This window comes from Danio rerio, chromosome 5, assembly GCF_049306965.1.
Source record: "Danio rerio strain Tuebingen ecotype United States chromosome 5, GRCz12tu, whole genome shotgun sequence".
In the NCBI taxonomy this organism is placed as follows: domain Eukaryota; kingdom Metazoa; phylum Chordata; class Actinopteri; order Cypriniformes; family Danionidae; genus Danio; species Danio rerio.
This window is the reverse complement of record NC_133180.1, coordinates 77,167,817-77,180,000: the sequence shown is the minus strand read 5'-3', so window position 1 is coordinate 77,180,000 and position 12,184 is coordinate 77,167,817. Positions and strand designations below refer to the sequence as shown.

At 36.1% G+C, this 12,184-nt stretch overlaps 2 long non-coding RNA genes across 3 annotated transcripts in view; one reads left to right on the top strand and one right to left on the bottom strand.

Annotated features, from left to right (window-relative positions):
- Nucleotides 1-5,233, bottom strand: part of LOC141385696 (uncharacterized) — a 28,795-nt gene extending 23,562 nt beyond the window's left edge. The window contains exon 1 of the long non-coding RNA XR_012406560.1: nt 4,981-5,233. This is a non-coding gene — a long non-coding RNA (uncharacterized lncRNA). The remainder of the gene's footprint in view (nt 1-4,980) is intronic.
- LOC141385695 (uncharacterized) overlaps nt 5,132-12,184 on the top strand; it is a 32,248-nt gene continuing 25,195 nt past the window's right edge. Inside the window, exons 1-2 of one of the 2 annotated variants that reach the window (XR_012406558.1) lie at nt 5,132-5,326; nt 11,636-11,791. This is a non-coding gene — a long non-coding RNA (uncharacterized lncRNA). The remainder of the gene's footprint in view (nt 5,327-11,635; nt 11,792-12,184) is intronic. The other variant, XR_012406559.1, reaches the window with a different exon arrangement.

The following is a 12,184-nucleotide window of genomic DNA, read 5'->3' as shown; positions in this document are numbered from 1 at the left end:
TTTTTTTTTTATATATGGGTTGTATACTAGTATTCCACTGTATTACATTGCTGTAATAATTTAGTGTACAGTTTATGAGCTAATCGCAAAAGTTTTAGGGAGGGTTGAGTAGAAATATAGGGGGGCTACAAACCCCCCCAAAATAGGCCTAGCAACGCCCATGTGGGGACCTCAAGCCTAACCCTAACATAACCTTAAGTCTCCTGCGGGATATAAATGTTGTTTTATTCAACTTTATATATATATATATATATATATATATATATATATATATATATATATATATATATATATATATATATATATATATATATATATATATATATATATATATATATAACTAAGTTATTAAGGTGAACTAAGTAGGTTAGGGTAATTAGTTATTGTATAATGATGGTTAGTTCTGTAGACTATCAAAAAAAAATATATATATATATATAGCTTAAAGGGGCTAATAATTTTGTCCCAAAATTGTTTTTTTTTTATTAAAAACTGCTTTTATTCTAGCCGAAATAAAACAAATAATACTTTCTCCAGAAGAAAAAATATTATGTTAAACATCATTTGGGAAATATTTAAAACAGAAAAAAAAAATCAAAAGGGGGCTAATAAATCTGACTTCAACTGTGTGTGTATATATGTGTGTGTGTGTGTGTGTGTGTGTGTGTGTATATATATATATATATATACTGTTGCACTAAAGTCCAAAAGTAAAGAATTGATGTTTTTATTTACTTGATTGTTCAAGCTACCTCACAGAAGTGCTCTGTTTGATGACAGAGATGTTGAATGTTAAAATAAGGTGAATTAAATAAACAATAAGGAACATCCTGCATCTGTTTCTTTATTCTTTTTTTATATATATTAGAGGTATCGGATTGGATTTCAGTATTGGTAGACACTCAAAATCAAATGACTCAGACTCGGACTTGAGGGCAAAAAAACCCTGATAAGGGCATCCCAAGTTTTTTTTTTTTTTTTTTTTTTTTTTTTTTTACAATAATTATGGTTTAAAGCAGCTTTGCATAAAGGTGCACACTATTGCATAACAATCAAAATCAGAAAATGTACGGTTATCAGTTCCCATAATTGTATTAGTTGCTAATAACTTTACCTAATTAACTAGTAACTAATAGCTATCAACAGTTAAAGTTATTATACATAAGCAAAGATCCCCTGCAGCTCTGTAGCATACAGGTGAAGTCATACATGGTGGAATATTGAATGTAATTTCCCACCCGCAAATTTACCACACAATAAAACTCGATGTCCTGCTGTGTTTTACTGGAGGAGCTGTTCATGTTAAACTCTGATAGGTAGTAAATGGAGACGGCACTAACTAGGAGAGCAGCACATATTGATCGATGAAGGGTCAGCGCTGAAGAGACTCTCGGGTTCGTGTTTTATCTGTGGTCAGTGGCGTCGCTCAAATACAGCGCTAACAGCAGGTGTGACACAATATTGAGTCCAGCAGGAGGATCATTGAGAGAGCTGCACATCCATCCTGGACCACACTGAAATAACCATGATACTCTGAACCGACCCAAAGAAAATACTGTAAATTCATTCATTCATCTTCCTTCGGCTTACTCACTTTATACAACAGGGATTGCCACAGGGGAAGGAACTATCTATCATCCATCCATCTATCCATCCGTCCATCTATCATCCATCCATCCATCCATCCATCCATCCATCTATCTAGCATCCATCCATCTATCCATCCATCTATCTATCCGTCCATCTATCATCCATCCATCCATCCATCCATCTATCAAGCATCCATCCATCTATTCATCCATCCATCCGTCCATCTATCATCCATCCATCCATCCATCTATCATCCATCCATCTATCATCCATCCATCCATCCATCCATCCATCTATCTAGCATCCATCCATCCGTCCATCTATCATCCATCCATCCATCCATCCATCCATCTATCATCCATCCATCCATCCATCTATCTAGCATCCATCCATCTATCCATCCATTCATCCATCCATCCGTCCATCTATCATCCATCCATCCATCCATCTATCTAGCATCCATCCATCTATCCATCCATCTATCCATCCATTCATCCATCCATCCGTCCATCTATCATGCATCCATCCATCCATCATCCATCCATCCATCATCCATCCATCCATCTATTTAGCATCCATCCATCTATCCATCCATCTATCCATCCATTCATCCATCTATCATCCATCCATCCATCCATCATCCATCATCCATCCATCCATCCGTCCGTCCATCCATCCATCCATCCATCCATCCATCATCCATCCATCCATACATCCATCCATCCATCCATCCATCCATCCATCCATCCATCTATCTAGCATCTATCCATCTATCCATCCATCTATCCATCCATCCATCCGTCCATCTATCATCCATCCATCCATCCATCCATCATCCATCCATCCATCCATCATCCATCCATCCATCATCCATCCATCCATCCATCTATCTAGCATCCATCCATCTATCCATCCATCTATTCATCCATCCATCCATCCGTCCATCTATCATCCATCCATCCATCCATCCATCCATCCATCCATCATCCATCCATCCATCCCTCCATCCAACCATCTATCTATCAATCCATCCATCCATCCATCCATCCATCTATCTAGCATCCATCCATTTATCCATACATCTATTCATCCATCCATCCATCCATCATCCATCCATCATCCATCCATCATCCATCCATCCATCCATCCATCCATCCATCCATCCATCCATCCATCCATCTATCTATCTATCTATCTATCTATCTATCTATCTATCTATCTATCTATCTATCTATCTATCTATCTATCTATCTATCTATCTATCTATCATATAGATCAACTTAAGCAACTTTAGCTTTATTAGCATACATTTTAAAACAAAAATTACATTTTTTATCTTAAATATAAAAGTTACAAATTAAATCTAGTATAAATTAGGTTTTTAAAATATTTGTTTTCAATACTGTTACAAAAAATAATAATAATAATCCTGCAAAATATATGGTGAAATACCGGCAGCTGTGGTTGCCAGAGCTTTACCATTAAAACGTGTAAAATAATAGTCTAAATTTTACAGTAAAGTACTATTTCAATAATTAATCGTAGCATTCAGCATTGTTTTGAAGTACAAACATCTACACATGTTTTGTTACGCAGACAATAACTTAACCACAAGCGGAGAAGCATACTAGAAGGTGCACAGTATTGTTGACACACTACATCATACACACTACACTACTACACACTATCACGGTAACACACATCCACTGTGTAAAACATATCCTGGATGAGTTGGCGGTTCATTCCACTGTGGCAACCTCTGGTGAATAAAGGGACTAAACCGAAGGAAATTTAATGATTGGATGAATAATTTATATATATATATATATATATATATATATATATATATATATATATATATATATATATATATATTAGGGCTGTGAAATTAATCGAAAATCCGATTTCGATTTCGGCTTGTAACGATTATGAAAAGCCATTAATCGAGATAAACGATTATTCCATCTTGTACTGCCCCTTTTCCAGTTGTACAAAAACTCTTTTCCTCTGCAAAGCTCAGTTCCACGTGAAAATGATTAAAAGCTTGTGCGGTAATGTAACTTTTGCAGCACTGGATGCGCATCATTCATAATTTTAAAAGCGCAAAAGAGCACGTGCTGTTGTGTGTGTGTGCGCCATGCTTAGCCTCTGACAGGTAGCGTGTGTGTGTGTGCGCGCGCGCGCTGCGCTTAGCCTCGGACAGCAGCACACACACATCTAACGCGATCTTAATGTGAGCGCTTTAATGGTCAAATACATGCACATTTGTGTCAGAGCGCGGTGTTTATTGATTATTCATATTAACCCTCATTTGTTTAATAAACGAACAAGTTGAGAATCAAAAGACACGTGAAAGAGACACCATATCAGAGCCGCACTATTCTTAAAGTGAGCGTGCGGTATACCTGCTGCTGCCGACTATTAATCAATAATAAAATCAAACATACAGTGAAGATGCTTAAAGCGCAGTTTAAACAACAGATTTAATAACTCATTTCTAATAACTGATTTCTTTTATCTTTGCTATGATGACAGCACATTATAATTTACTAGATGTTTTTCAAGATACTAGTATTCAGCTTAAAGTGACATTTAAAGGCTTAACTAGGGTAAATAGACAAGTCATTGTTTAACAGTAGTTTCTTGTGCTGACAATCAAACATCTATATTGCTTAAAGGGGCTAATAATATTGAGCTATTAAAATAGGTTTCAAAATATTCAAACCTGCTTTTATTCAAGCTGAAACAAAACAAATAAGCCTTTCTCCAAAAGAAAAAATATTATAGGAAATAATATAAATATTAATAATAATAAAAAAAATATTATAGGAAATACTCAAAAAAAAAAAAAAAAACTCTGTTAAACATAATTTGGGAAATATTTATATATAAAAATAAATTCACAGGAGGATGAATAAATTTGACTTCAACTGATAATCGTTTTGAATAATCGTGATTACAATTATGACCAAAATAATCGTGATTATGATTTTTCCCATAATTGAGCAGCCCTAATATATATATATATATATATATATATATATATATATATATATATATATATATATATATATATATATATATATATATATATATTTAATCAAATATATGGTTAAACAGGTTACAGATTTTTACTGAAGCAATTTTTAATTATTGTTGAAATACTATCTATCTATCTATCTATCTATCTATCTATCTATCTATCTATCTATCTATCTATCTATCTATCTATCTATCTATCTATCTATCTATCTATCTATCTATCTATCTATCTACAGAAGTGCACACTTCAGCAGGCGGTGTGATCTACATGCATCTGCAGTGCTGGCGTTTGGAAACACTGGTCATTTCAAGTTGGTTGTAAAATTGTATTTGATAGCTGAAGCGTACCTGAGGAGTGGACTGGAGCTCGCAGTGATTTCTCTCCCTCCTGCAGCTCTGTTCATTTACTAAATCCTCCTCTTCTTCCCTGTGAGCTTCATCACTTGAGGGCTGTGAATCGTTCTGTGTGCTGAAATCTGAAGCAACACTGCCCCCTATTGATGCTTATGTCACCATACAGAGGATTCTGAAATGTCTTCCTACGGTGGCCGAGAGAGATCAACGATTAAGCAGTGTAGGAAAGCACAAGCAAATACAAACACCAGCGAATAAAGAAAACATCTTCATCGGTTTAACTGCTAACGTGCTGCAAATCCTCACAACGCAAGTTAAGAAAACGCTTTCATATACTGAGGTTTGTGAGGATTTCTGGTTTCCAGAAATGCAGCTCTTAATGATAGAGGTAAAGTTGGTTTTATATTCGCACATTCGGACTTTCTCCTTAATGATATAATTTCATAAAAGTATTATTTGCAAACGCTAAATAGCGAAATCATATTAGCAGCCAATGACTATCAAAGTACAACATTATTCACATTCAAATAAGCAGTGTTAATGTTGTTTTCAAGTCACACTTGCAGGTTATTTCAGACTGAATATTCAAAGTGCCGTGGTAAACAATATGGGGATTCTGTCACAAGTTGTCACTAAACGCATGTGGGAATATAAAACCAGCTTTACCTCTATTTCTTTAAGGAACCACCTGTTTATGCTTGTGTATATGTATATACAATTAAAGTCTACAGTATCAACCCTCCTGTAAATCATTGAAAGGATTGTTTTTCTTCTGGAGAAAGTCTTACTGATTTTATTTTGGCTTGAATAAAAGATGAAGATTTTATAAAAACAACAACAACAAGATTTATGGTCAGTAATAGTCTCCTCTATATATATATATATATATATTTTAAGGAGACCATTACTGACCATAAATCTTGTTGTTGTTGTGTGTGTGTGTGTGTATATATACATACATACACACACACACACAAACAAAATTATTAGGCATTTTAATCTATTTTTTTTTTCGATAGTCTACAGAACAAACCATCGTTATACAATAACTTGCCTAATTACCCTAACCTGCCTAGTTAACCTAATTAACCAAGTAAAACCTTTATATGTCACTTTAAGCTGTATAGAAGTGTCTTGAATATCTAGTCAAATATTATTTACTGTCATCATGACAAAGATAAAATAAATCAGTTATTAGAAATTAGTGTATACAAATAGTAGTTTAGAAATGTGTTGAAGAAAATGTGGAAATGTATGATGAAATAATTAAAATTGAACAGGAGAGTAATAATTGTGACTTCAACTGTGTATTAAGACATGCAAAATATATGTGTGTGTGTGTGTGTGTGTGTGTGTGTGTGTGTGTGTGTGTGTGTGTGTGTATATGTATATATATGTATATATATATATATATATATATATATATATATATATATATATATATATATATATATATATATGTATATATATATATATATATATATATATATATATATATATATATATATATATATATATATATATGTATATATATATATATATATATATATATATATATATATATATATATGTATATATATATATATATATATATATATATATATATATATATATATATATATATATTTATATATATAGTCTGATTTATTAGCCCTCCTAAATTATTAGCCCCTTGTTTATTTTTTTCCCAATTTTTGTTTAATAGAGAGCAGATTTTTTTTTCTAATCATAATAGTTTTAACAACTCATCTCTAATAACTGATTCATTTTATCTTTGTCATGATGACAGTAAATAATATTAGACTAGATATTCTTCAAGACACTTCTATACAGCTTAAAGTGACATTTAAAGGTTTTACTCGGTTAATTAGGTGAACTATGCAGGTTAGGGTAATTAGGCAAGTTATTGTATAATGATGGTTTGTTCTGTAGACTATCAAAAAAAAAAAAGATTAAAATTTTGTCCTTAAAATGGTGTTTAAAAAATTTTAAACTGCTTTTATTCTAGCCAAAATAAAACAAATAAGACTTTCACCAGAAGAAAAAATATTATCAGACATACTGTGAAAATTTCCTTGCTCTGTCAAACATCATTTGGGAATTATTAAAAAAGAAGAAAGAAAAACAAATCAAAGGGGGCTAATAATTCTGACTTCAACTGTATATGTATATAAGGCTGCACAATATGGGAAAAATCCGATTTTTCTTATTTTTCTGCTATAAATATTGCAATATGAATACAGTTTCAGAGGATGATTTGAATAGCTCTATTGGACAGTTTCTGTGGTGTCTAACAGTATTGAGGTACAGAAAGTGAATAATCCCAATGCAAAAAATAGTGACTAGCACATGTGCTATGATGAGTGAAAAGCTTAGGTGCTGGCTCCAGACAGTGCAAAATACAACAACATACTCCCAAAAAACAGGACAGTGTACCATTCAATGCTGACAGTGATACAGTATGTACAATGATTACATGTACACATAGTTGTTGGGTTTGCTGGGAGCTCGCAACATGACAGCCATGCTTGGCGCCATCTTGGATCTTGGCGCCATCTACTGATCGATATATTAACTGATTTCATAAGCATTTGACAAACATAGGATTGAGATAAATATACATACAGCACAATATCAAACTCTCAATGCATGTATAATTGAGATCTTCTAGAATAACTCAGAACACAAAAATGGCCTATTTCTAGTGTGGCACCGAAGTGCGAAGCTGTTAGACAGAGATGTAATATCAAAGCCGCAGATGTGCAGCGCTCCTCGACTCAATGACGAAAAGGTCTCGCAGACGGCAAATAGAGAATCACTCAACCTAATCCTTAAATCAAAGATCATCTGAATCCATCAGAATGTCACACACACATAAAAAGGAACCACGTCGCGAGAGAAAAACGCGATGGCGAGGGAAAGCAGGCAGATTTACACTGCAATATGTACAGAACAAATTGAAGGGCGATAGAAAACACATTATGAAGAGCAGAAGAACCTTGGGTGCGGATAACACGTCACTGAAATAACCATGAGCTGAGCTGAGCTCCAGACGGACTGTGTTGATATTCCTATAACACACACTTTTTTTGCTTCTCCACGAATGTATGCAATAAATTCAACATGAGCCACTTCATATTGCATTCCCTGGAGTGCTGTATAGACTCGAAGAAAATCTGGGTTGTTTTAAAATCAACATTGGGTCAGATATGGACAAACCCAAACATTGGGTTAATTAGTGTGCTGTATTAAATAGTGTACCCACATATCAAATTTATAAAGCTCATTTCTCATAGTTTATATATTTAATTTTGCTAAATTAAACCGCAAAGAAGGGCGGCATGGTGGCTCAGTGGTTGGCACTGTCACCTCACAGCAAGAAGTTCGCTGATTCAAGTCCTGGCTGGGTCTGTTTTCGTTTCTATGTGGAGTTTGTATGTTCTCCCCACAGTCCAAACACATGCACTATAGCTGAATTGATAAACTAAATTGGCCGTAATATATGAGTGTGTGTGTGTGAAATGGTGTGTATGGGTGTTTCCCAGTATTGGGTTGCAGCTGGAAGGGCAAGGCAAGGCAAACTTTATTTACAGAGCACAATTTAACACAACCGTAGTTGATCCAAAGTGCTGTACAATAAAATAAACTAGACAATAAAACTAAAAATAACTGGTATTAAAAATACAATGAAATATATTTAAAAGTAATACTAAAATATAAATAATAAAAAATAACATGCATGCATCAGGGCATCCGCTGCATAAAACATATGCTGCAATAGTTGGCGGTTCATTCCGCTGTGGCGATCTCTGATAAATAAGCCGAAGGAAAACGAATGAATGAATGAACAGCACGCAAAGACAATGTGATTAATCATAATTACAAATTGTAATCACATACATATATTATGTTTGTATGCGTGTAACATGTCTAAACGGGGTAAATGCACTTTCAAATAATGTATTCTTTTATTTATTTATTATTATTTATATCTCAGTCATTTATATATTTTTCCCCCGCAACTTTTACTCTCTGTTATATTCAGTATTACAGATTTTCTTAGTCACTGTTCAGTTTTTCAGTATTGAGTAGTTTTCACTATTCGGCAGTTATTCAGTTTGGTACAGTTTTAGATATTTGCACTAGGAACAAGACCAAAAAATTAAGTAAGAAAAACATTTTTTGTCAACCCAGACTCATTATAGATGCGTGCCCCTGTATACATTTCTGAAGAGCGCCAAATACATCCCAGGAGCTACGTTGTTTTTTAGGAGATCATTTTGCTTGCTTTAAATAAAAACTCACTTAATTTTTTCTGAAAACAAAACAATATTTTTTTACTTATTTAGAAAATGCTTCTTAATTTAAGAATTGTCGGGGCAGTGGCGCAGTAGGTAGTGCTGTCGCCTCACAGCAAGAAGGTTGCTGGTTCGAACCTCGGTTCAGATGGCGTTTCTGTGTGGAGTTTGCATGTTCTCCCTGCTTTTGCGTGGGTTTCCTCCGGGTGCTCCGGTTTCCCCCACAGTCCAAAGACATGCGGTACAGGTGAATTGGGTACAGTGGCGTAGCGGACGGGCACGTCGTCCTGCGTCGTCGCGATTTTCAATAATTGTAAATTTGGCAACCGCAATAATCTCTTGGGAACAACTGTGGTCGGAACCAAAGTTCACAGGTCTGTGTTCTCTGAACTCCTCTCATTCTGATTGCTTGCCGCCAAACCGCGACATAGCTCATACTATAAAGTAAACTTGATTTCAACTCTCCTCTATGCTCACACCGGAGAAGACGCACCGCGCTGTTTCTCGCCGCCGGTTCTCACTGCAAATGAATGACTTCTGGCTACTTTGACGCTCTCGCCGCTTTCGGTTTGTGATCGCTCCTCAGCTTGTGAAGGCTTCCCCACGTTGTCGCTCCACCCCGCCTCCCTTCCCCGCTCCTCAATTTGTGATCGCTTCCCCCGTGTTGTCTCTCACACCCCCCTCCCCCCCCCATCAGGGGGCCCCGTCAGTGATCAATTCAATTCAATTCAATTCAATTCAGCTTTATTTGTATAGCGCTTTTACAATGTAGATTGTGTCAAAGCAGCTTCACATAAATGGTCATAGTAACTGGAACAGTGTGGTTCAGGTTTTAGTGTTTAAGTTCAGTTCAGTTCAGTTTAGCTCTGTTCAGTGTGATTTAATCATTACTGAGAGTTCAAACACTGAAGAGCAAATTCATCGATGCGTAGCTCTACCAATCCTGAACCATGCGAGGCAGTGGCGACAGCGGAGAGGGAAAAAAAACTTCACCTGATGGGAGTGAAGAAAAAAAACCTTGAGAGAACCAGACTCAGTTGGGCACGACCATTTTAATTTCTCCGCTGGCCAAAAGTCTTGTGCAGAAATTCATTCGCCGTGGTTTATGCTGGAAGATGGCCTCAATGAAGACTCGTCTGTCCCTGGAGCGTCGCTGGAATCAGACTCATGTTCTCCACTCCCCATGACCATCAGCGCAGCAGCAGCTCAGGATATGGCCTGGTCCCGAATATGGAATCCTTGGGATTCCATCCCAAGAATGGAATCCCAAGAATGGAATCCCAATTCCATTGGGATTCTGATCACTGCAGGGGGGCCTCCGCATTTTGCACTACGCCACTGACTGGGTAGGCTAAATTGTCCGTAGTGTGTGTGTGTGTGAATGTGTGTGTGGATGTTTCCCAGAGATGGGTTGCGGCTGGAAGGGCATCCGCTGCGTAAAAACGTGCTGGATAAGTTGGCGGTTCATTCTGCTGTGGCGACACCGGATTAATAAAGGGACTAAGCCGACAACAAAGTGAATGAATGAATGAATTTAAGAACTTTTATATATTTGCAATGGAAACAAGACCAAAAAGCAAAGTAAGAAAACCATTTTTGGCAATGTGTCGTCCACTGTTGTGCTTTTATTTCCTAAAGTGTAGCAGCACATTATTAAAATAAAGTTGGAAGAGATCCTACACTTGGGTTTTTACGACCACTTGTTTTCCTTAAAAGAGGCTTTTATTTATGTGCGTGGATCTTGGCTTTATCGGATTTAAGCTTCTCTGGGTCTTAAAAGAGTGAACTGGCAGTAAACTTTAATATACGTGTTGGCATTCATGGATGGTAATTTTGATTTTGGTCAAATGATTCTCACACTGGATTCATTGCGGCTTAGTCAGGCTCGCTGTGATAGTGTAATTGGGGGAGGCTAATTGAATTTAGGGAGCACTTTAGGACAAAGCCCAGGGGATATTACCATGGCAACCTCGCACCGAAACCTCCTTTGTTCCAGCTATAATGCAGCGATTCGGGTGTTAATAAGATCTCCATCCCCGGAGACACGGGCTGTATCTCTTTCTCTGTTTCACTCTGTTTATCCTTGTCTCTTTTTCATGAGCAGGAGGAGAATCAAATGTACGACATAGAAGTGAAGTTTACACCCGGGTCAAGGCTAAAGACGAAACATCTTATGCAATGATGATGCAGCTGTCTTTATGTTTCTGCTTTTGTGGTCTAACATTGAGGCTGAAGTTGAGATGCAGTATTTTACTTATATATATATATAGTATAGTATATACTTAATATCATGTTCCTTAATATCATGTTGATGTTAAATTTAGATTTAACTGTGTTCATTTATTCTGTAGGCTGAAGTGTTGAAATCTGAAGGATCGGGCTTGTTCTGACCGCGAGCAGCGTCTAGCATGAATCTGCTGTTGAATGTGACTTTATGAAAGCAGACGACCCAGCAGATGGGAAAACTCATTGGCTGAATATTTCATAGTGACATCCACATAATTAAGGTCAGTCATTTCTCCAGCGCTCCTGACCACAAGCCACTATTTTTACCCTTTCCCCCTCCGTTCTCATCCTTACATTAATACTGTGGCCATTTTCCTCCATTACAGTGTTAGATTCATTTCATTAATAACAGTATAACGTATGTGGGTCACAGGATGGACATTGTGTTCAGTTTTCTGCACTGAAACCTGAATTAATACAGCATTTCTAAGGATAGTCCCTTGACTTTAAGAGATTGGTTTACAAAAACTTGGACTATATATCAGTGATTCTGTAATTGCAGGTACATTTGATAATCAATATCGTCATTTTTTCCAGCTTTAAAGAGGACCTACTGTGCAAAAAAAGGAGTTTAAACACAGGTGTGTGGCAACATTCTCTGAATGTAACCAGCT